General features: G+C 34.9%; 1 pseudogene across 1 annotated transcript in view; it reads left to right on the top strand.

Annotated features, from left to right (window-relative positions):
* LOC149777838 (sideroflexin-2-like) overlaps positions 1-26,934 on the top strand; it is a 48,218-nt pseudogene that overhangs the window by 15,696 nt on the left and 5,588 nt on the right. Inside the window, exons 2-6 of the transcript XR_016415693.1 lie at positions 4,305-4,472; positions 5,590-5,760; positions 9,718-9,816; positions 11,693-11,772; positions 19,302-19,362. The product of XR_016415693.1 is annotated as a sideroflexin-2-like (transcript). The remainder of the gene's footprint in view (positions 1-4,304; positions 4,473-5,589; positions 5,761-9,717; positions 9,817-11,692; positions 11,773-19,301; positions 19,363-26,934) is intronic.

Genomic DNA, 26,934 nt, shown 5'->3' with positions numbered 1-26,934 from the left:
CAGAGGCCTCAAAATTGACTGGCTCAGTTCCTACGCTATTATTAGCGTTTTTGTGTATGGCTAGGGTGACTGAGGTCATGGGGTGCTGTGTGAGGGAATATGTCAATCTCTGTTTCATTTTCAGCGTTTGTAACATCCATCACATTATAGTCAAATCCATTTTCATCTGCTTCAATCGCTGCTATTATCTCTTTTAACTCCTTGTCATCTAATTGTTAAAACAATACGCAGAAAATTGCAACTAAAAATCACCGTAATCTGCCATTTTGCGCAACTATGTAGCAGACAAGCGCCAAATATTAAACAATGCATTTCAATCAAAGAATATTTAAAAAATTACAAAAAGGGTATAATTTCTATTTATTTGCTGAATAAAAAAATTAAAGGATGAAACAATCGTTTCACAATGACGTGTCTGCAATGTTTATTTATATTGCAAACAGTACAAAAACCGATTATAGACCCTGAATGTATCGATGTGTAAAAAATTCCAGATCAGTATCACGTGACCGTTTACAGCCAATCGTCTTGCGGAAAATCCGTTTCATTTATAAAAATTGGAATTATATATATATATATATATATATATATATATATATATATATATATATATATATATATATATATATATATATATATATATATATATATACCACTGGAGTCTGACGTTTTATCAATAAAGTACGGCGAAATCTTTAACAACATAAAATCACCTTATCGGTCATTTCTGTGCAGCTAAGGTTTCCATCACTAATATTGAAGCACAACGGATACCGAATCTGACCGATTGATGAAAACAAAAACTGCAATACTTACCATTTGAAAAGAGGCAATAGTTACCAGAATTATCTGTTCAAAATAATATTAAGTTTGGACACACCGGATACCACTCCTGCGTTTTCGTGACTCGCGATATGTTGTCCTATTCTGCGCATAGCTTTGAAAAAAATTTAATGTTTATTACTCGGGCTATGGAAATGAAATACATTATTTTGGACTGTTCCTGACAGCATTTCGGTCGAGTAATTAGGTTTATAGCTTGTTTTACAAAATTCAACGCAACAATGCCAATAAATAGCAAGAGATATTAAGCAAACTTAACTGATCATGTAAAGAAATTAGTAAAGTTCAACATTTTATTTAAAAAAAGCTATTATGTTGAAGAGAACCAACAATGAATAGGATGTAATGTGTTGTAATGTGTTTACAACGTCTCGTTTTTATGGGGAAAAAAATTACTACAGAATTTGGAAACAGACTATATGCTTGGGAATTTCTTGAGAATCCCGTTCTAGCAAAATGTTGACATATTGTATATAGCAGACGATACAACTAAATGTGGGACTACTTCTTGCAAAATTGGAAACCTGGATTAAAATGGAGTATTGTTTTAAGGCATACATTTCCATCTTTTATATGATGTCTTTATTTTATGATTCTAAAAGATATTATAAATCGGATTTTCTGGGTTACAAGTTCAAGACGGTCATGGAGTGGGTCTTCATGTTGACTTTTAGAAATCATATCTTCATATACAGTTAGGGTAGAAACGTGAGACATTTTTGTACATTTTATGAATATCACTTCCATCATAAAAAGACGATAGTTCTTTCTTGATACACACTGGATATTCGACCAAAAACAACACATGATCTAATGCATACAGGAATGTCATATCGTTGAGCAGAATTACCTGACACACAGAATTAGCCGACAAGGTTATGTATATATATATATATATATATATATATATATATATATATATATATATATATATATACATATATATATATATATATATATATATATATATATATATATATATATATATATATATATATATATATATATATATATATATATATATATATATATATATATATATATATATATATATATATATATATATATATATATATATATATATGTACATATATATATATATATATATATATATATATATATATATATATATATATATATATATATATATATATATATATATATAACTTTAGTTCTGGGAATGATTTCATCTCAAGCGCAATGAATCAAAGTTGGAAAATCATGATGTATTATAATTAGTGTTTACTTATAAGTATGAAATAATAGATATTTTGCTTATGGACAGTTTTCATTTCTTTTTTTAAAAATGAATTGGCAGATTGGATGTGGAAAACACTAATCCTTGTAAGTACTGTTTTGGAACTTCATTTGTCTTGCATCAGTCATCATGACTCAGTGTCAAGAAGTGCAAGTAACCAGCAGCAAAAGACAAAAGTTAAATCTGAAAGTTTAATTTCAGGTAATTATAAATTGTAGCATTATCTGCACGTTAAGAAAATTATGTGTCGGGCTGTGTTACATATCACGATTCTTTTAAAGGATGCCTGAAAATTTTCTGTTAAAGTAAAATTGTTTATAATCAGATATAAAATCTTAGTAGTTCCATATGATGAAGAAAAATGTAGAGAATGGTGATATAATTATGAAATATATCGCAGAAATGTGTTTCTTCGAAACATGTACACGTTGTAATAAGAAAGAACCACCTCAGTAAATTTGAATGAAAGTTTTGAACACAGCACATTATTCTAAACAGTGTTACTCATGCATGTTGACATCACATGTTCAGTTACTGATTGCCTGCTTGTTATGTTGGAAAACTGATTTGCTTCATCAGAAAATTTAGTGAGGACTTTTATGAGGACTTACTGATTGGAAGAAAGAGAATTATTAACTGGAGTTCTTTTTCGTGGTACAAGTGATTGTCCAATTGATGGGATGCCAACAGTTTAATAAATCTTATACAACAACAGCGGCTTGATATTGTCATGTGAAATAGTGCCAACCGCTGTGAGGGTCCATTAATTTTTTTTTAATGTGAGGTGAAAGGTGCGGTTTTGAAGGCATAATTTGTTTCAAAAGCCTGCTAGTTGTTTTGTTTGTTATAAAGCTGAGTGTTGCAAGGACTCACAGTCTAATGAGAGCTTTTGAACTTCAGACTGGAAATTTCATTTGGGCCAGTGCTTGAAAATATTTTGCCTCTTAATTAGGTGGACTTGGACTAGTTCATTTTCTGAACGCTTGAAAAATCTCTACATAGTTGATGTTGAAAAAATAAATGAGGTCAGAGAGTTGTGTGCATTTTGTTCTGTTTCAGTCTTTGAGCCTTATAATTAGTTTTTGACTTAGGATAGTGGATACATCACAATTACCAGGGGGTAATTAAAATTACCAGAGGGCCCCGAGTGGCCGAGTAGTCTAAAGTGCTCACCGTTCCGGATCACTGCCATCTCACCTCTATCTGCGTGGGTTCGAGTCTCATACTCGGTTAGCATGGGTACATGGGAAAGCTTGCCTGTAGCTTCTCATGGGTCAGTGGTTCTTTCTGGGGTTTTCCAGGGTTCTTCCTCCACCAGTTATACTGGGCGCCATATATAGCTTATCTTGTGCTGAAAAATGGCTTTAAACCCTACAACAACAACATCACAATTACCAAATGTTCTGGCTTATAAGTGAATGCCAACTGCAGACTGCACAGACTCAGATTAGCTGTTGTATAAAATGTTGACAGATAGGGCTCTGTGCAGTTTTCTAGATGCAACCAGTTGAAAAAACAACATACACCCTGATCGACTGATGCATTATGTAATGGCAGACCAATATTGCATTGGGAAGAATATATAAGCAGATTAAGAAGAGCCTTGAGTATTGGATTATTCATTTTTTTAAGACTGAGGTTGTGGTGAAAATGAACTGTCCAGTTGTTTTTGTTGAGTGTTTCGGCAGCGACTGTAAGTTTTAATAGAATCCTCACTCTTGTCCCTTGTGGTCAGTCATAAATAAAATATTTCTATTAGTCAATCCCAGCATCACTTATAGCATCAGTTGCTATCATGTGACCAGTTTAATATATATTACATATTCAGACCATCTGATGGCATTTTGAAGGTGCATACAAATCTTTTTAACACATCTTAAAGTTGATCTAAGATTGAGTTATATAAATATTTATATCAATGTATTTATTATTATTACAACCAATAATTTTTAATAATGCATTTATATAATTTGCCAAAACATACTAGTTTATAAGTTGTCAGACTGCAAACAATATGTTATGCCATCACATAATGCACTGGTTGTTTGCTTTAATGATTACTCTTTAATAAACTGCATTAACCCAGGTCTGCTGGCACATTATGCAGCAATCTCAGTCTGTGCAATTTGCTGTTGCACTCAACTTCTAAGCGAGTGTAGATGATAACATATAATTTCACTAATACTATCCAATTTCATTGTAGATTTTATAGGACAATCATAATTTAGAGAATAGATTTGGACAAACCACAATGGAACCTTGATACTTTCTGGGGACGTCTAAACCACTTTTCCAGTATCACTGACCCTCGTCTAAGTTTTTGCTCAACAAGTAAACTTCTGGAAGCCAAGATACTGGTGGAACAGTACAGGTAATACCTTTGAACCTCTAGTTGCCAATTTGGTGCTAGAATTTCGGAAGTAATTTCCCCAGAAAAGCACTTACATGTTTGTTTATCTTGACTGGACACAACGAGCATACAATAAATTTCAACCATTTTGGGTCCATAACTATTCCTGGCTTGAATTTATTGATTGAACTAATTAAGTCTCGCGACAGTTATAAACCCTGTGCAGTACAGCATATGCATGACACTTGGCAGCATGTTTATAAAATCCCAGCAATTAGAATTATTGACACTCCACTAGGAAAAGCCATTATGAAATTAAATGAGAATACATTTTAAATAATGGACTGTGAGTTCTCACAGCCTGTATCCTAGCCTGTAATGGGAAACCATTTTTTGATACAGAAATGCTGTCAGCACTCTAGGAAAACAATGGCATGAAACTTTATTCTGTCATTTGATCAAATCATGAGAGAAGAAATTAGGGAAAGTCCAAATTCCAGTATATTTGTTTTCAATGTGTGCTCCAAGCACAGGTATGTGTTACAGTTTTTGTGCGTGCTGCATGCCAGGTAATGTCATGGTTATTGTGTGTGCTTCATGCACAGGTATGTGTTATAGTTATTGTGTGTGCCTCATGCACAGGTAATGTCATGAGCTTTTCTTTCAAATTTGACTTGTTGACAACTTTGAGTTAAACTGTTAACATGACTGGAATTATGAATACAAGCGAGATAAGACATGCTTGCACATAAATTTCACATCTTATTCTTTATCTAAATATTCCCTTCCTCATGAAACAATAATTCAGTTTACATTGTATGTGCGATCACTCTATATCTGCTCTTGGACCAGTGACCACATAAGATAGGGAAAAACAATTGTTTGGTTAGGACATACCCTGCTGCTGACCACAGATGACAGGTGATCATAATATGCCGGATATTTATACTGGAAATGTGTCTGTGGGAAATTAGAATGGTCATTGTGAACAGGTGATCACTGAGTAAAGGTGACCATTATGACAAGTTTGTCTTTATAACTAACTTGCGCTTTGGTTTCTACATTTGCAGAAAATCTACATATTTTGAAAATTGTGTAATTTACAGTATATCCAATCAGCACTTTTTTCTTCTGACAGAGCCATGAAGAAACCAAGGGGGACAACTGTAGATCAAGTTCTTCATGCCAGGAGGATGTATCTGTCTGCATTCCATCCTGATACTGGAGAGCTTCAGAATACGATTGGTCGAATGTCATTCCAGGTTCCTGGGGGAATGCTGCTTATTGGTGCAATGATCACATTTTATAGGTACTTTTTGGGGGACCCAGGTGGCCGATCACATTTTATAGGTTCTGTTTTGGGTGGCCCCAGGCAGCCCATCCCATTTTATTTATTTACCGTTTCATGGGGCCCAGGGTGGCGGATCACATATTATAGCTACTGTTTTGGTTAGCTGCAGGAGGTCCATTGCATTTTGGTGTTACTGTTTTGGTAGGCCCCAGACAACCCATTACATTTTATTAGCACTGTTCTGGTAGGCCCAAGGTGGCCCATCACGTTTTCTAGTTACTGCTTTGGTAGGCCCCAGGTGGCCCATCCCATTTTATATGCATTGTTTTGGTAGGCCCCAGGTGGCCCATCACATTTTATTAGCACTGTTTCGGTATGCCCCAGTTGGCCCATCACATTGTATAGGCACTGTTTTGGTAGGCCCCAGGTGGACCGTCACATTTTATAATCACTGCTTTAGTAGGCCCCAGGCAGGCAATCACGTTTTATACGCACTGTTTTGGTAGGCCCCAGGCAGCCTATCACATTTGAATGGTACTGTTTTGGTATTCCCCAGGTAGCCCATCACATTTCATAGGCACTGTTTTGGTAGGCCCCAGGCGGACCATCACATTTTAATGGCACTGTTTTGGTATTCCCCAGGTAGCCCATCACATTTCATAGGCACTGTTTTGGTAGGCCCCAAGCGGACCATCACATGTTATAGGCACTGTTTCCGTGGCCCAAAGTGATCAATCACATTTTATATGTACTGTTTTATGTTGGGGAGAGGGGGTTGATCACATGTGATATGCATCAGATATTGATGATTAAAGGTATTCTGTAAAAACGTTTGTGCTGTTGCTAGCTCTACTAGTCATAGACCAGAAGAGCTTATGAAATGGTCTGTTGTTGATTGTCTGTATGTCTGTTGTCCATCATCCATATGTCTGTTGTCTATTTTCTGTATGCCTGTTGTCCATCATCCATATGTATGTTGTCAGCTGTCTGTATGTCTGTTGTCCATCATCATATGTCTGTTGTCTATTGTCTGTATGTTTGTTGTCCATCATCCATATGTCTGTTTATCAATTAGCACAAGTTTATTATTGCTACTTCTCTGAAACTGCTTGGAAGATTGTGATAACACTTTACAATGACCATTCATCCCAAGGTCTGATGCTGCCTCAGTGATATTACTCCTTGGACATCCTTTGTGGCCACAACATTAGCCGTCTTGGAAATCTTATCACTAATCTCCATGAAGAGATGATTATATGAACATGAGGTTTTCAATAAGGACTTCTTGTGATTTTTGCTTGGTCCTAAATGAAAACGGTGATCTTCTCACATCCTCTATTCCCAATAGGGCAGTCAACTTAAAAATGTTGTGTTCAGTAGTTTTCCTAAACGGATGATTATATAGATATTTATTATAACGTCTTGCTGGTTCTTAATGACATTGGATGTATAATGTGGCCAGACCTGTGCCGTTCTTTAAACTCTGTCATTGGTACTTCTTCTTAGACAATGGTTATATCTGCATTTCACTAAATCACTTTGTATGATGTGTGGCTGGACGTAACGAAACATGGTACAGTTCAATGGTGGCCATCATCTACTCTTCTTAAATGGATGGATTTATTAACATTAGGTTTCATTTAACCCTTTACCTCATAGAGCGGATGGCTTTTTAGACCTTTGGTATACATGTAGCAAAGTTACCTAGTGCATTGCGTTATAAGTAGAACACCTGTTACCTATTCAACTCCATATACAAAGGCCTACCTGTTAACTGTTAAACAGTGTAGTGTATGTTACGTTTAACAGCAATTTTAATCGTTTTACATTTTTGATACACATATATTATGTATGGAAAGATTTAAGGGCAAAATCGGATCATTATAGCGTATAATTTTTGTTATGTACTTTAAAATCTTGAGTGAATTCGTTCACTCACCATCAAATCAGTGAAGCCACGTGACCAAACGTAACTGCCATTTCTCATACTCGAAATTTACAAGTTCTTTCTCTGTCTACATCACTAAATCATCTGAATTTGGTAATTTATAAAAACTAATTGCTGCCTATATCAATATCAGAGCCTTTACATAAGTTATTGAAATTTTCATAGTTTTGATTCTAATCGTGAAAACTCGAGTAAGTACTGAACGAAATCTGCGACTTCCATTTTGGAGAATGGAGAATACAACCCAGTTACTTTAAATAGCAGATTTCGACTAAAATATAAACAGTGACAACGTGATCTAGTGTAATGGCCATTCAGACAAATGAATGTAATATCTAATAGGGGGTTTTCCCCGAAGATGGTGGTATGAAAACCTACTAAAAATGGCTAATGTTAAAAGACGCTTCCATGAGAATGGCGTAGAGGCGTCAAAATGCGCTTGTATGCGAATCGGGTCTAGGCATCCAAAAGGCTCTTCCATGCAAATGGAGTAGAGGCATCCAAAAGGCGCTTGCATGAGGTAAAGGGTTAAACACTTCTCACTATATGCAGTAGATCCCAAATGAAATTACCCAATGTGAACTCCAAAACTTTGAAATATCTCAGAACAGCTACATTTGCTAAATGAATGGCTATTCCAATAGTTAACAAAAACCACCTTTTTCTCGGTATATAGTTACTGCTTTTTTAAATTAAGTCTTATTTAACCTCCAAAATGGCTGCCATTTTGATTATTTTGAAAATCTTTTGCTTACTTCTCCTGAGCTGTTGTGAAGGAATTTGAAAACCAGACCTAACTGACCTAGGAGTCTGGTCAAAGGTCATTGCCTTCAGTTTTGTACTGTATTGAACATAAAACGGTGGCTTGTACAAATACAAATTAACTTTGATGAGACACTTATGAACGAATTTTTAGTAAACCCAATTTGTGGACACATCTGTTGAATACATTGATTGATGTCACATAAATTACTTTGATTTTTCTCAAAATAAGATATTCATTTATAGATTAAGGAAAACTTAGCACATGGCTGTATTCTGATATTGTCTGAAACAAATTCATTGATTTTCTACACATGATTCCAGGTTCAAGCAAATGGATATGACAGAGAATTTTGACCTGCACTTACAAGTATCTGGTCATTATGTTATCTTTGACATGCAAGAAATTATTTTTGTTACCAAATTTGGCATGTTGGAGTTTCTCAGAAATTCAAGAATATCAGATATGGTTTCAATATTCACCAGTTAAAATAATTAAAATAACTGAAGAAACAGTCTCCTCTTGAATTGCTGGAAATTCTTTTTGTCTACTAGAGCACAAGTCCCGTCTGTGGGCCCTTGTCAAAGGGAACCACACCCATATTTAAAATTTGCATAATAAAGGACTTTCTTCACTAAAGCAGGATATCTTTAACTGCTGTAATATAAAACAAATGCAATGGTCCCTCACTTTGAAGCTCCTCAGAGTTACATAGTCCTTATTGTAATGCAGATGGTGTAATTATTCCCATTAAAATAGTTTAGTTTTTTTTATTATTCCTAACTAATTTATTCAGTTTAATTGTAATTCTTCGGTACTGAAGCACATCTATAATGTTTCACGTTATTAAATAGAGTAACTTTGTATTTCACATATTGTTATGACAAACTTTCTGTGACAGAATACCTCTAGAAAGTGATTCCACTTTTAATAAGGGCCACTTTGATGGATCCTAACTGTAGGTTATTAGACTGGCACCCTAGCTTTATTGGAGGAAAATACTGTAGGTTATTAGACTGGCACCCTGACTTTATTGGAGGAAAATACTGTAGATTATCAGACTGGCACATGGGTTTTATCAGGGGAAAAATATTGTAGGTTTATTCGACTGGCACCCAGGTCTCATCATGGGAAACATATTGTAGATCTATTATCTTTTTGACAGGTTTTAACATTAATATTTTGTTCATATTTCTTTTTTAATATTTTTGTTGGAGCTAAAATCTGGATATTTAGTGCTGTTTTAATGCCTATTATGTTTCAGGAGCAACTCTGCTGTGATATTTTGGCAATGGGCCAACCAGTCCTTCAATGCACTTGTTAATTACACCAATCGGAATGCAGGATACAGTCTCACAAATAAGTAAGTGCATATACAAAATGGGGTCAGGTTGTTCAGAAATGTAATCCTTGTCATCATTTATACATTAAACTGCATATACCACTTTACAGGTTGAATCCAGCTGCAGACTGCACAGACCCAGGTCTGCTGTTGCATGATGTACTGGCAGATCTGAGTCTGTGCAGTTTGTTAGAACTAATCATTAGAACATTAGACATATATATCCTGATGTGCTGGGGCATTTAATGATTGCCAATCAGAGTCTGTTTTGCAGTTGGACGTACACTCAGACATGGGTGTATATGGTATCTGTACCAGCAGATTTCAGCCCTGGTCTCAACATGGGAGCCATATTGTAGATTTATTGTCTTTTTGACAGGTAGATATACGATTTTGTTCGTATTTCTCTTTAAGCACTTTGTTGGAGCTCAAAGCTGGATATCATAGTGCAGTTTTAATGTCTATTATGTTTCAGGTGCAACTCTGCTGTGATATTTTGGCAATGGGCCAACCAGTCATTCAATGCATTTGTCAGTTACAGCAATCGGAATGCAGGATCCACTCTCACCAATAAGTAAGTGCAAATACAAGATGGGGTGAGGTTGGTCTAAAATGTAATCCTTTTCATCAGTTATATATTATACTGTATCTGCTCCTATATATGTTAAATTCAGCTGGAAGCTGAAAAGACAAAGATCTGCTGTTGCATAATGTACTGGCATATCTCATTCTATGCAACAGACATGTAGATCCTGATCTGCTGGGGCATTTATGGATTGCCATTCGGGGTATAATTGTTTTGCAGTTGGATATACAATCATACATATGGTATATGGTGTCTGTACCAGCAGATTTTAGCAACTTAAAGGCTGTTTTAATTACAAGATGGGGTTGATTTGTTCAGAAATGTAATCCCTTGCATCATCGATGCATTATATATACTGTATATATCCACATGTAAGTTGGATCTAACTACAGACTGTGCAGAACCAGACTATGTTGCATGATGTACTGACAGGTCTGAGTCTATGCAGCTTGTTAGAACCAGTCAGTAAAACAGACATCATAGACCCTGATCTGCTGTTGTATACTGTATTGGCATATGAGTCTATGCAGTTTGTTAGAACCAGTCAATAGAACGGACATCATAGACCCTGATCTGCTGTTGTATACTGTATTGGCATATGAGTCTATGCAGTTTGTTAGAACCAGTCAATAGAACAGACATCATAGACCCAGATCTGCTGGAGCATTTAATGCTTGCAAATCAGGGTATAGTTTGGTAGTAGTTGGATGTAACCCATATGTGAGTATATATGGTACGTATCATACCAACAGATCTCAGCAACTTAAAGGACAAAATATGTAGACAAATTTTGCACAATTTTCGCTTGCAAATCTATTAATTATCTTTTGGCAATAAAATGCCGTCAAAGGATCTGAGGATTTTACTTTGCAGTCACTAGAGCCAACTGAAAAGACGTTAAAGGGAAACATATGTTGTGATGGAATAAGACTTGTAGCCATTGTAAGAGGCTATTGTAAGGAAAACATATGCAGTGACTGAATAAGACTTGTGGTGATTGATTGTATGAGGCTATTATAATTATGACATTTTTTCGAATAAAAAGCTGGATCTTATATTTAAAAGTCAAAGTCTGATGTCAATAGGGTTGTAATAAATTAATTTATTTAATAAAAGGTTTTCAAAAAGAATAATAGATTGTCAATTACTACTTGAGGATAATCAATAATCTGAAACTGACTGTAATTCTGAGTAAATATACTTCGGGCATAAAAATGAGGCAACAATTTTGGGTCATTTATTTTTAACAAAATTATTTTAGTTTTGTGTATTGCTTAGTAACCATTGCAAATAGGTTTACATTTCTTTCAGACAGATGGCAACTGCATACATTTCAGCTACCAGTAGTGCCCTTAGTAACCGCCCTGGGATTTAATGCATTTCTGACAAACGTTAGTATCATATTGGCATGCATGTGCACATGTATACCCACAATGCTTTAAAAAAGATTGACAAAGAAATCCACCTAAATGCCTTAAAATCCATGTATCCCAACAAAGACAAAAGTGTCTTTTATTTAAACATTTATCAGGAATATTGCGATACCGTATGTCTGTCTCTGTTCATAGCACACTGATTAAATGGAGTTAAAATTCATCAAACCTGATAGATAAATTATATCTCACATAGGAATCGTGTATGAGAAAGAAACACTTTTGTCCCCCACCACTGTGGTCCTATGGGGTGGGTTCAAAGGTCATTTTACATTGTTTCCTCCATCAGTTATAGATATCATTTTTGTCCAAACCTTATACATGCAGTATTAGCCTGAGGACGGATAAAATTTGTGAAAAAGGGTTATGAACCCTGGGTAATAAACAGGAACAGGTAGAGAAAAATCTATAATAATAAAAGACATTGGCATTCACTTTGTCGCTGTTCTGTGAGAGCCAATGAAGGTCATGACCATGTAGATAGGTCAGCAGAAGTAATTTCCCTTGCATTCTATCAAAACAAGACTGCGTTTTAGCTTATGCATTGGGAAATAAGAATGTAAGCTGAAAAGAAAATTTTCGTAAACAATGACATTGTATGTGATATTTTATCATATTTCATCATATAAAAATCGTAGTTGGTTAAACTGATGTTGGATAAAGTTGAGTAGTGTGTAACTATACATAACACCTGACACATTTTTTGGCTTGAACAAAAACTCCCTAAATGCTAATTTATTCTACTAAATGTTAAGAATAATCTAGAAAAATTGCATACAGTTGATGGCAATTAGAGAACCCACAGTTGCACAGTTTTGCCCTGGCTCCTGGTAAAATTTGGAATTGAAATTGCATCTACAGAAATGCAAAGAAGTGCAATATGAATATCCACTTGTATCTTATTTGTCTTTTTAGTGGTAATCAAATTTGTCTTTTAGATGTCTTTAATTGGTAACTGTATTTGTGTTTTAGGTGTCTTTTTAGTGGTAGTTGTATTTGTCTTTTAGGTATCTTTTAGTGATGATCGTATTTGTCTTTTAGGTGTCTTTTCAGTGTTAACTATTTGTCTTCTAGGTGTTGCTTTAGTGGAACTTCACTTGTATTTTAGTTCAATTTAGTGGTAATTCGAACTGTTTTTTAGGTGTCTTTTAGTGATAACTATTTGTCTTTTATGTGTCTTTTAGTGATAACTGTATTTGTCCTCTAGGTGGTGCTTTAGTGGAACTTCATTTGTATTTTAGTGTTCTTTTAGTGTAACTTCATTTGTATTTTAGTGTCTTTTTAGTATAACTTCATTTGTGTTTTAGTCTCTTTTTATTGGTAACTTCGTTTGTATTTTAGTGTGTTTTTAGTGTAATTTCATTTGTATTTTAGTGGTAAATCTTCGATTTCCACACATAGATTGATTATTGATGTGCAAGTTCCTTGTGATAGATTGATCAAAAAAGATCAAAATTCAAGGCTACACAGCATGGGTTTTTCAGTGGAAATATTGTGATCCTGTCCTTCTGTTACCACATCGACTTTTTCTATGACACTTTCCAATACTTCTGCTTCTGTTGTAAGCACCTTTAACCAAACCACATGTCCCAAATAGGTGTTCAGATGTCATATATACAAAAACTGCAGCTACACTGACATTTTCAAATATTATTTTCTGGCAAAACTTTATACGTTTTTTGATAACAGAGAGTTTTCAGTAAGATCTCTGTGCTGTTAGGAGTTGGGGTGGAGGTAAGTAGTAAGGATTGTGGGATACATTTATTTTAGGAAATATGGAGTATATATCATGTGGATTTTGTGTTAGTGAATTATTACAATTGCCCTGATTTAGACTGGTGTAGCAGCTGCTAATGTTGTGAATATACCCTTCATGCGACAAAGGTAAGATATTTACTTTTTGTTTTTCATCCATTTTGAAACCAAAGGCTGCAATACTCATTTTGCCTACCTCTCTTTGCAAACATTGTTTGCTACTGCCAGCTCAGAAAACATCATGCGATAATGCCAAGTTAGCATATAGTAAGGCCCATCATCCAATATGCAGTTTATGTCCAGAAACAATTGCATGTTACCTTTTAAAGCTTTTAATGGTCATATTTCTGTTCTAATTTTGCTCAGACTTGGATTATAAACTTAAAATATCTTTGTCTCATACGAGTTTGAATATTTATGACCTTCATGCATATTAATGAAGTTGAATATGTATGACCTTGATGCATATTAATGAAGTTTGAATATGTATGACCTTGATGCCTATTAATGAGGTTTGAATATGTATGACCTTCACACATATAAATGAGGTTATACTGCATCTTGTTGCCACTCTTATTGCCATATTTATGATCTTATTTTGATCAGACTTGTAATACATTCTTATACAGTGTAACCCCGCTGTAACACGGTAGTTGGGAGCCATAAAACCCGACCGCGTTATATACCGAACCGTGTTATATGCAACCAAGTCAGTTAGCTGAAGAAAATGTACTCCCCCAACAAAATGGGGGAGTGTAATAAATGTGTGCGGTAAAATACGTGCTTCGTCGGCACAGTTACCATCTTAAATTGATGCATATTAAATGAGAAATACAGCTGTAGTGAAAACAGAGAAGACATTATATAATAATTTACTTTATTTAGAGAACCATGAATTGGTACATATACGTGAATCATGTTTATATATAAATGTCTAATGTATAGCATGAATAGAGTATCAACACCGTGTCTGACCTGCGAACTTCATCATATACATTGAGTCCACAATAAAAGTGATTCCATCGAAAATATGCACACACAGTTTTAAAATATTCAATGATTTTTTAACAGGTCATATTTGTCTGAATTCAGTGGAAAACTATAGTACAATCACGTAACGAATAACGAAACACATTTACTTTAAAGTACGTTCCAAATCGGTAAAAGTTATTTTGCGTTTTAAGCCGCCGTTGGTAGCGTTCGTAAGCATAAACTTTCTCCCTACAAAAAGGAAACTCTCACAGCACAGTTAACGTGTTCCACTCACCTTGGAAAACGCAAAAATCCATCAAATTCCATCACTTTTATTTAAGTTTGGTACTGACTTCCTTTGAAGAAAAGTTCTTTGCAGTTATTGAAAGATTGTAGTCGGCTTTCTTTGATGAAGGGTTCATGGGCTATTGATATCACCGCTAAAGGACAGCTTTGGAGGACCAAATGAATGTCCATTTCTTATTGTGGCGGCAACATCAAATAATTAAATTGCATGATTGAGACTTGTATTTTTTCCATTTGCTCAGTATGTTTTCAAGACAGTCGGTACTTCAAAGGTAATCTGTTTCCTTTGAAATTTCAGCAAACTATTTTATCTGGGTACATATTTAAAAAGGAATTGGCCGTCGTTTAGACTATTCTAGTTATTGTCCCTTCATGCTTACTGAATAAACCAATAAGATGTATTTTTGTTTTTTACATTTGTGGTAGCAGCGTGATGCTGCCTTCCACGCATGGGTCTGAAAATTAACAAAGGGTCAACGGACAATAGAAACGCAGGTGTTCTGATGACAGGGATCTTTACAGAAAACGTGAGTGTTCTGAAGGATTTAATTCTGAGTGAAAAGAAGAGGAATTTTACTTACCATCCACATACAAATGTCAGTCTTTGTAAATATATTAATTACATGCGAGCGGCTGAACATCCGATGAAAGATAGATTACGAGACAATGCCTCGTGCGGTTGATCTCCGTTACCAGAAATGTCAACAACAAAAAAGCGGATATTTCACAACATACAGAACTTATGCTAGATGTCAAGATAAGCGGATTATGGTATAACAATGCACTGTTTAGATGGTTTGTCAGTATGGACAAAGAATCTATTTATGTGACAATAGATAAATTTCAGTGCATTTTATATCCAGTTTGCGGCTTCCTTTCATGGGGCCTCTGAATTTCTGCACTCCTAACCAAAAGTCGTATATCAAAACTTAACCAGGCAACAATGTCGCTAATATGTCGCCTTCTTCTTTTAAGAAGAAGAAAATACTTTTTCGTGTACGAGGAAAATGCATCTAAAATTTTAGGAGCCAAGCCACGATCGTCTTGTATTATTCATCCATGATCTCTTCCCCAAAATGATAAGCAACTTTTTACAATTTTTTTCTTACTTTTTAAGATTTTTTTATGTACAAGAAAAATAAATATGGAATTTCGAGAGCCACGCCACGATCGCGTTATATCCGATTTCGCGTTATAACGGAGCGCGATATAGTGGGACAGACTGTATCATCAAGATCATAGATGAGCTCAGTAATTAATGAGTGAGACCTAGCTGCTGATTAGTTGAGTTTGTAACCACTATCTCATATGTGGTTTGATGGAGTAATATTTATGATGTGATTTGATGGACCACTTTGTGGTCTGATGGAGCATCGTCTCAAATGTAATTTTGACAAAACTTGTAATACATACTTATAACATCATGATTGTGTTTAACAAGGTGATTTCGCACCTGATTGAAAGATTATGTTACAATTATGGAATACTGGCATATATCTTCAGGAACTCAGTTTAGTTAAATAATAATTAACAAAGGCAAAATTGCAACTAATTAGCAGAACATGTTACTCCTCTAGAGCCAGTTTGGAACAAAAATGGAAGTTAAGTTTTAACCTTTAAGAGCTCAAGGTAGGTAAATAATGAACAAGATACTTGTATTTTAAGGAGCGTCTCATTGACTGAGCCATTCAAGACTGTACCATTTTGGAAGCCATTATTTTGCATGATTTTGATCAAACTTGGAATTTAAAGGTAATCATAATAAGATATAAGCAACCCACATATCGCAGATTACCTAATTGATTAAAATAATTTGATTGACAATAGGTATGTCGATTTGTGTTGCAAGTCCAAGTGAGCATTGTTGTTATGTAGCCTAATGGGTTGGTCAGTATTGTTGTTATGTAGCCTAATGGGTTGATCAGCATTTCTGTTATGTAGCCTAGTGGGTTTATCAGCATTGTTGTTATGTAGCCTAATGGGTTGATCAGCATTGTTATTATGTAGCCTAATAGGTTGATCAGCATTGTTATGTAGCCTAATGGGTTACTTGCATAGATAAAATACAAAAAGTAAAAGGGGCCTGGGTGGCTGGTTGGTCTAAAGCGCTCTATGGATCAGTGCCATCTCACCTCTGTCTGCGTGGGTTCGAGTCTAGGATTTTGGGTATGTGAGAAAGCTTGCCAGCAGTTTCGCATGGGTCAGTCGTTCTTTCCAGGGTTTTTTCTCCACCATTAATACTGGCTGCCATGCATAGCCTATCGTGTGCTAAAAAATGGTGTTAAACCCCACAACAACGACAACAACAACAACAACAAAAAGTAAAAGCCCAGTTTGTCAGAAATTAGATAAATCTGTTATGTTTGTTGAAGAAACAATAATTACAATTTGTTGCTTTGCATGGGACGTGAAGTCATCTTTGTTATTTTAATGTTCATGGGACTTGAAGTCATCTAGTCATTTTAATGTTCTTGGGTCTTGAAGTCATCTAGTTATTTTAATGTTCTTGGGTCTTGAAGTCATCTTTGTTATTTTAAGGTTCATGATTACTTAATGATCAGATGAAAAGTTTCTATAAAATCAGAGTTTGCTTCATACATGTAATGGTCAGGAAAAAGTGCATGATTATTTCTCTAGACGGAATGTCAATGTTAAGATCAGTATGGGAATATGATTCCTTTTTGACGGCAAACTGTATAAACGCGGCTATCATCTGTCATCACAAATGCCAGGATGATAATATGTGTGACAGGTTTGTTGCACCCTCACAGCATTGCAACAAGATCATATAGAATGCTAACCAAAAACTCATCAAGATATTTAGAGAATTGTGAACAACTGTACCAACCAGTCTCCTATAAATTCCAAATTTAACATTATAATACTTGTTCCACCCCACACTATTGACAGTAGCAAAGTCAGCATCTGCAAGATATTGATGTACTCATCTGACCAATACATTTGCAACAATTAGTAGTAACTCATGACCAAGTCATAAATAATAGAAAGTGGATGCTAACTGAATTTTAATTTTGTTTGATAATATCCTTTATGGATAGAAATTCTGAGCACATGACAGTTTTAGGGGCACAAGGTGTAACCATGTCCATCTGTATGTCTGTCTGCCACATATTGGTTCAGTTTTGAGTTTAGGTCATTTAAGGTACTGAGGTGGTACATGCATGTTCACTGAGCACATTATGTAATATCAGTGCAGTTGTGATTATGTGTGTATTATATGCATGTTTGTGTAAGTAGTGAAGATCATGAAAGTGTTATATATAATTTATTCATATTTAAATTTCCAGTCACCTCTTATATGCTTGTATGACAAGCTAATTTATTCTTAATTACACAACATTGCTTACTTGGCTCATGCATGGTTTTCTCCCCTTGGGATCACAAACTCCACATTTTGAACATCATCAGAATGTTGAATGTATGAGTCAGTATGCTAAATGAATTTCGATTTTAAGTAAAATGCATGCGTATTTCTGAGGTAATTTTGTCTGTGATTGGACTGTGTTTGTTACAGTCCCTGAAATGTGTCATTTTAGAATGAAAGCATAATCAAGGCAGATTACATGCATATTATTAACAATAAAAGAAATGGTATAAAGTGTGAATTCATTAATAAATATAAGTAAGTTAGATTTAAGCTGTCGCCAAAGTTTCTTGATTTAATGCCCTTTCATATAATAATCAAGAATCATTCTTTACACTCACCATTTTTCACCTAATAAGTCATGACATTGTTCATGTGAGTCAGTCAGTAATATCAGATCCACTAGGGTCTTTGTTTTTTAATGTAAATCAGTAAGATATTTCTAAAGTTTGGGTTTAGAGAGAATATCATCTTCTTGTCCAATATCAGGCCCACTAGGTCTCTTAGTTTTAATGTAAATCAATGAGATATTTCTAAAGTTTGGGTTTACAGATAATATCATCTTCTTGTCAAGTATCTTTTCTAAGCAGTATCAAACCCTATGATAAAAACATTGTATTTGAAAAAAGGTATACCTTTCTGTAATGGACACACAATGAACCAAATTGTTTCTATGTGGACAGGAGTTTTGTATTGTTTATATAAAAGTGGAATGATTAAGTTAAATTAAAAAGCCTTTCCAGTAATAATCCTGTATGAGCATGATTTCTTTATTAAGAGGTAAGACAGGTTTCACTATATGGTACTCCATCACAACAGTGTTCATCTAAACCATAATAGCACATGACCTAATTTGTGAGGTCACCTTATACTGAGGTATTTTATGCATAATATTACTACTAAATAATGAAATGAAATCCATGAAAATACTTACCTTACAAATTGGACCAAGATACATTAAGATACCTTTTAATGAGAAACTACTGTATATGTTTCATTTGTCACTAGTGGAAACTGTTATGTTTATCTATCACCATAATTTTTATGCATTCTTAATTGTACTTTTCAGTGAAATTGTTAATAGTGTTCCAGTGTATGATAAGAGTGGAAAGAAAATCACGGAGTCCAGGGTAAGATCCTGTATTAGGCAGCAAGGGCTTGAAATTTATTTAATGTTTATTCTCTTCAAATTAGATTTTACTTTGTAATTAAACTTACTGAAATATGACTTTGTTCAAATCATACATAGCAGTTTGTTTGGTTCATAGATTTGAAATGGATTAGAATTTGGAAATGCTCATAACAGGATGCATAAAAGTACAACACGTATTAAGACTTTTCAGGTGCATAAGTGAATTTAAAACATTTTTGTTACTTTTACTTCAATGGTTCAACCAGCTAGACAGCATCATTTTGCTGCTGACAGGGAAAGTCTGTTCTTTGCAATTGATAAGTAATTAATCCTAAAACAATTCAGTTGATTTTTTCTACCAGAGCATATAGACAGGGCAAAGTAATTAATAATTAGGCAATTCAATTGATCTTGCCTGTCAGCATAGAGACAGCGATAAGTAATTAATACTTAAGCGGTTCAGTTGATCTTGCCTGCCAGATCATAAATACATGGATAAGTAATTAATACTTAAGCAATTCAATTGATCCTGCCTGCCAGCATAGACTGTGATAAGTAATTAATACTTAAGAAATTCAGTCGATCTTGCCTGCCAGAGTATAAAGACATGGATAAGTAATTAATACTTAAGCAATTCAGTTGATCTTGCCTGCCAGCATAAAGGCAGGGACAAGTAATTAATGCTTAAGCAATTCAGTTGATCATGCCTGCCAGCATAGAGACAGGAACAAGTAATTAATACTTAAGCAATTCATTTGATCTTGCCTGCCAGGGTATAAAGACGGGGATAAGTAATTAAATCTTAAGCAATTCAGTTAATCTTGCCTGCCAGCATAAAGACAAGGATAAGTAATTAATGCTTAAGCAATTCATTGATCATGCCTGCCAGCATAGAGACAGGAACAAGTAATTAATACTTAAGCAATTCATTTGATCTTGCCTGCCAGGGTATAAAGACGGGGATAAGTAATTAAATCTTAAGCAATTCAGTTAATCTTGCCTGCCAGCATAAAGACAAGGATAAGTAATTAATGCTTAAGCAATTCAGTTGATCATGCCTGCCAAAGCATAAAGACAGGAATAAGTAATTAATATTTAATCAGTTCAATTGATCTTGCCTGCCAGAGTATAAAGACATGGATAAGTAAACAATTATTAAGCTATTCAGTTGACATTTCCTGCCAGAACATAAAGACAGGGATCACTGTTGGTACTGTATATTTATTCTCACTTATAAGACAAGCACAACCTTGAACTACACAGACTCAAATCTGCCATTGTATAATGCTTCAACAGATTTGGGTCTTTGCTGTTTGTTAGGAGAAACTGATAGAACAACACATAGACCCTGATCTGTGGCACATTATTCAATAGCAGAAGAGGAGTTATGATTTTGCAGTTGGACTTAAAATAAAGTATATATGGTGGTAACACATTTTTAAGAGTATCAGAGGAATCTAGGTTTTGCTTAAAGTTTTGCATTATAGGCAACAAATTTACAACTGGTATCCTTTGAATGGAATTCTTCCATCATTCTCATCTGTCTGGACATGTGTGTACTGTCTTTACATGATGTACCATCTGTCAGTACGCGTGTAACATTTGTCTGGACATGTGTGTACCATTTTTCTTGATATGTGTTTACCATCTGTCTGGACATGTGTGTACCATTTGTCTGCTCATGAGTGTTCTACCTGTCAGGACATGTGTAACATTTGTCGGGACACATGTACCATCGTTCTGGACATTTATCATATGTTTGAACAAATTTGTCTGGACTTGTGTGCACCATCTGTGTGTACCATATGTCTGGACATGTGTGTACCATCTGTCGTGATGTGTATACCATCTATTTTTGTACCGTTTGTCTGGACTTATGTGTGCCATCTGACAGGACATGTTTTGCATCATTTGTCCAGACTTCTTTTTACCATCTGTTTGGACATGTGTGTACCATTTGTCAGGATGTGTATATCATCTATCAGGACATTTGTGTACCATCTCTCTTGAAATGTTGTATACAGTTTGTCTGGAATTCTGTGTACCATCTGTCTGGATCTGTTTTATACAAGTTGTCTGGAATTCTGTGTTCCATCTTTCTTGACATGTTTTATACAATTTGTATGGAATTGTGTGTACCATCTGTCTTGGCATGTTTTATATAATTTGTCTGGAATTCTGTGTACCATCTGTTTTGACATGTTTTATACGATTTGTCTGGAATTCTATCATCTGTCTTGACATGTTTTATACAGTTTGTATGAAATTATGTGTACCATCTGTCTGGACATCATTTGATCTGAATCCTATTGAAACTCTGAGCAAGAAGATCAATGATGCACAGACGCCATCTAGAGGTTTAATACATTAATATATTAGCCCATGTTTTTAATTTTCCATAAGGAAAAATCATAAATTCAATGCATGATTGTTTCAGGCATCAAGTGGTGGCGGATAATTAACGGTTATTTCCAGAATTTCATCAATATTTGCAAAACTCAAGGACTTTTTACGATCTGGAAAATATTGTCATTTTTCCCATCTTTCCCTATTTCCCGGTAACGTGGGAACCCGGAAGACAATGAGGATGGAGCTTTCTGCTTTGCCTTATATGTAAAGCTACCTACCTTATCAGACCAGACTGCTGAAGGAACAACCAACTGTTCTTTCACAGAAAGTACTAACTAAGCTAGTGGGGTGTATGTCCCAATGGGACTTCCTGTGGCCACATCTACCCATGCCCTGCTAAGACATTTTTCTTAGCAAAAGAAGAGATTTAATTTACAAAAACTTCTATGTAACTAAATGTAACAAGGATTGTGTGGACTAAATCTACAGTAATTATGATAATTTCAGTGAGAAGTCACATACCCTGGAGTTCTCACTAATGTATCCATATTCATGTGTCATTTTACTTAGGCAGAAACAATGCACTAAACCCCAGAACAGAAAAATAAAAGATGACAATGTCAACCAGGTGTAAACTAAACCGAAGGGTTACTGAATTGTCAAAAATTAGTATTTATGATTACTAATAAAATTGGTAGCAATCAAGCATAGTTTTCTGAAACAAAACCTGAAAGGGAAGCTGTGTTCAAAAACTGAGCAGGAAATATGAAGAAGAAAAAGTGGTGTGCGACCTTTTTAACTGAATGTTTATTGAACACAAGAAGAGCTAAATTCAAAATATAGCCGATGTCAATTACGATGACTTGTAACAAACAATATGAATCAAGTTGATTCCAAAGACCTCAATTTTGCAAGGACATGATAAATTCACAAAGTACATACCCATATCAAATCTGTTTTCTCTATAATAACTAATGCCACTGATGAAGGGGAAAAGAAGGATAAAATTCAAAGCCATACACAAATTTGCATGGATTTTGAAAATTTGCATAACTCTTAAGAAAGTTCAATTGACAGAGAAAAAAAACAACCTCATGCATTGAATAACCAAACATCTGCTAGAATATGCCACTAATATATGAATATAAAATGTTTTTTAATCTTCCAAAGCGATGGCAATCTTCTTGGATATCAAAAGTGCAGCCATTATGGCCATGATACCAATAAAAGTGCAGAGAAAGTATGCACCAAAATTACAGGATTTTTCAGGTCTTTTAGTATTCTGGAATCTTAGGGTTCACCCTAATGGGAGGACGAAGTCTCATCATAGAGTTGGGGTATTTTCCTCCTGGAAAAGTACCAGCTATGCAACAGCAACAGGCATGGTAATACTGATACTAAAAAGAACTTTTTCATCCATGATATGCTTGGTTATATCCTGTGTGATACACTCATGTACAATGAATTTCTTCTGATACATCAGCCAATAGGTCTGACTACCCTCCTACCTCCATGCAGAAGACAGAGTTTGTTAATTTTCTCTTTTGAAATTTCAAAGGCTGTTGAGTTGTCACGTAAGACCAGTGATCAGACATGTGTTTTTCTTGAATAAATACATATCATCGCTATTACAGGATAAACATACAAATGGCAGACAACTCTCATATACCCTGCTAATCCAAACCATTTGTAACTAACCTAGATTTTCCATTAGAAAGGGAGATACAGAGAAATGTCTGTCCGTAAATATCACCACTATCTGGCCAAGTGTACCGTTCAGCCTGTCTGGGGGGAAACTTTGGTGTGCTATGCAGCATCTAGAAGCCATCTTTTTTTTCCAAAGGCTACCACACCTGAAAAAGATGTAATCCAAATGGAGAAAACAAAACATATCAAACAAATTACAATTTTTGTATATTAAAGTTGAAACAAGAAATCATAAATGCTTCAAAAATGTATAATTACTAAGGTCACAAGTAGAAGTAAAGATATATTTTAGTAGCAACTTAAAATAAAAAGGAAAGTATTCATTGCATGGTTTCTTGCCTAAATGGTATCATGACACAATAATAGAGCTGGAATAATTATTCATCAAATATCAAGAACAAGCAGGAGCGTTTTGATGACAAAGGTCTCTGCAAACACAGCAGAGAATATAATCTCCCCTGTGAACAGAGTTTTGATGACAGCTCCCTGTATACATAGGTAAGACAGGAACTCCTACAGGCATCCCACCATTATCACATTTTAGAATATTAACATTATTTCACTTTCAAAATCAAATTTCTATTTTCATTCATGAAGATAAAAATCAATGTATCTCCTTATTCAAGATAAACCACAGCATAAATTGACATGCAGCATATAGTCACTTATATAGTCCAACTAAAACAACAGAGACCCTGATATGCTGTCACATAATGCAATAGCTAATAATAGCTGTAACATTTAACCATGTATACATGTAATATTTACCCCAATGATCCATGTAATATTTACACCAAGGATACATTTAATATTTAAACCATTGATACATGTAATAATTAAACCAAGGATAATGTAATATTTAAAGCAAAGATACATGCAATCTTTAAGCCAAAGATACATGTAACATTTAAACCAAGGATACATGCAATATTTAAACAAAGGATACATTAATATTTAAACCAAGGATAGATGTAATATTTAAACCATTGATAAATGTATTACTTAAGCCATGGATGCATGTATTATTTTAACCATGGATACATGTAACACTTAAACAAAGATGCATGTAATATTTAAACCATGGATACATGCATTACTTAAACCATGGATGCATGTATTATTTTAACGATGATTACATGTAACACTTAAACAGATGCATGGAATATTTAAACCATGGATACATGTAATATTTAAACCATGGATACATATACTATTTGTTTAGGCATGTGGTACACTGGCCCATCTTCTGATTAGATCATGGTTGACACTGATTTGTCTCCTGACAAAGATTTTGGTCAGACCCTGGTCTGTCTCCCAATTATAGACCTTGGTCTGAGACTGCTGTCTCCTGACAAAGATCTTGGTCAGACTCTGGTCTGTCTCCCAATTATAGACCTTGGTCTGAGACTGCTGTCTCCTGACAAAGATCTTAGTCAGACTCTGGTCTGTCTCCCAATTACAGACCTTGGCCTGAGACTGCTCTGTTTCCTGACAAAGATCTTGGCAAGAATTCAGTTCATCTCCCAACTATTAATCTTGAAGCTAATAGTGGCTTTGTAAGGACTGGGAATCAGGTTAAGCAATTAATACATGACTTATTTAGTCTTGTGGAACAAACAACTGACCCGACAGAGTGACTCATTTAGACTTGTACATGCAAATGATCCAACAGAGTGACTCATTTAGACATGTACATGCAAATGATCCAGCAGAGTGACTCATTTAGACTTGTGGTATATGCAAATGATCCAACAGTGACTCATTTAGACTTATGGTACATGAAAATGATCCAGCAGTGACTCATTTAGACTTGTAGTACATGCAAATGATCCAGGAGAGTGACTCATTTAGACTTGTGGTATATGCAAATGATCCGACAGTGACTCATTTAGACTTGTGGTACATGACAATGATCCAGCAGTGACTCATTTAGACTAGTTGTACACGCAAGTGATCCAATAGACTGACTCATTTAGACTTGTGGTATATGCAAATGATCCGACAGTGACTCATTTACTCTTGTGGGACACGCAAATGATCCAGCAGAATGACTCCTTTAGACTTGTGGTACATGCAAATGATCTGACAGACTGAGTGTGTATTTTGTATAATAATGACAAAATGAAACGTTAAATATCATGGCACCATGCCAATTTCTTACATTATGAAGAATTAAACAGAATTATGATGAACAATTCTATGACTGACGTGAATGGAACTTGCTATCAAGTTGCATCTCACTCCAAATTTTCTGCTTCACCTCAGGGATCATCATTGACACTTACTAGTTACAAGTATACTCTAAAAGTTTTACTGAGCAAATACAATTTAGCTGGATCTGCATAATCCCTTATTCATTGTGAAATTGCCAACATACGTGTTCGATTCAATCTTTTCCAGCAATATACTTCAAATTGTACTTGTTAAAAAAATACAAAAATGTAATATTAATGGTCAAAATCAACCAACTAAATAAATAAAAATGAAGGAACGAAAAATACATAAATAAATCAAAATTTAATTACATACATATCATTCTATTAACATCTCCACTTATACCATGGTGGACCATTCTTTCTCCCTGAAATGGAAAGTAGACAGAGAATGACAGCAAGAGAATATTGTACAAGTAGAGAACAGTATATGTTGTTAGAAAATCAATATTAAACAGAATTCTGTTTATAACACAAGTATCTCCACATTTCACTGTTTTGACCTCCACCCCAATATGTGGGCCCTTTATAAAGGACCATGTTTCTTTATGCCCAGTAAGTATATACATGGTTATAGCAAAGAGATCTAAATAGTGTCTAAACTATGATACTAGGCTAAGTCCCATGGATGGTAAAGTTGGATTCAGAGCAAGCTGTGACTCTGGGATAAGTCCAATGGAAGGTAAGGCTGGATACAGCACAACCTATTACCCTGGGCTAAGCCCCATGGAATGTAAAGTTTGGATTCTGAAGTCAATGTCACTTCCATGTATAAATTTGTCTTTTTGTGTCCATTATGAAACTGTCATTTAGGAGCATAATTGAAAGTATAATCTGACATATGTTGACAACTGGTTCATTAATCACACATACTAATTCTCCACGAACTTTATTTATGTAAAATGACCAATGTTACCCTAGCTGAAATACCAGGGTCTGTTACAAATTATCAAAACCTTTGTGCATATTTACATAATATCCACCGATCATACGCCAATGTTATGAAGTCTCTGTTTGAATATGTAGGAGCAATTTGTGTTAATGAACAGGATGACATAATCCCCTTCCACTTGTTTTAAAAAGTGCAGGTATTGTAATTATCAATCATTCATAAAAAAGGAAAGGGGATATTGTTTTCTTACTGCTAATGCAGCATTGGTTTCTCATTAAAGCATTCCAACATGTAATCTTGACTCAGCGTTTTTACCTGGAAGTCCCATCGATTAACGTATGCATATGAAATTTGTCGCAGCCTGTTCAACCGGCATAACTGACTTGTGATTATTTTTTATATCAACAGT

This window comes from Sinohyriopsis cumingii, chromosome 17 (assembly GCF_028554795.1).
Source record: "Sinohyriopsis cumingii isolate HCF-2022 chromosome 17, ASM2855479v2, whole genome shotgun sequence".
Lineage (NCBI taxonomy): Eukaryota > Metazoa > Mollusca > Bivalvia > Unionida > Unionidae > Sinohyriopsis > Sinohyriopsis cumingii.
The sequence above is the reverse complement of the archived record's forward strand: the minus strand, read 5'-3'. Positions and strand labels throughout refer to the sequence as shown.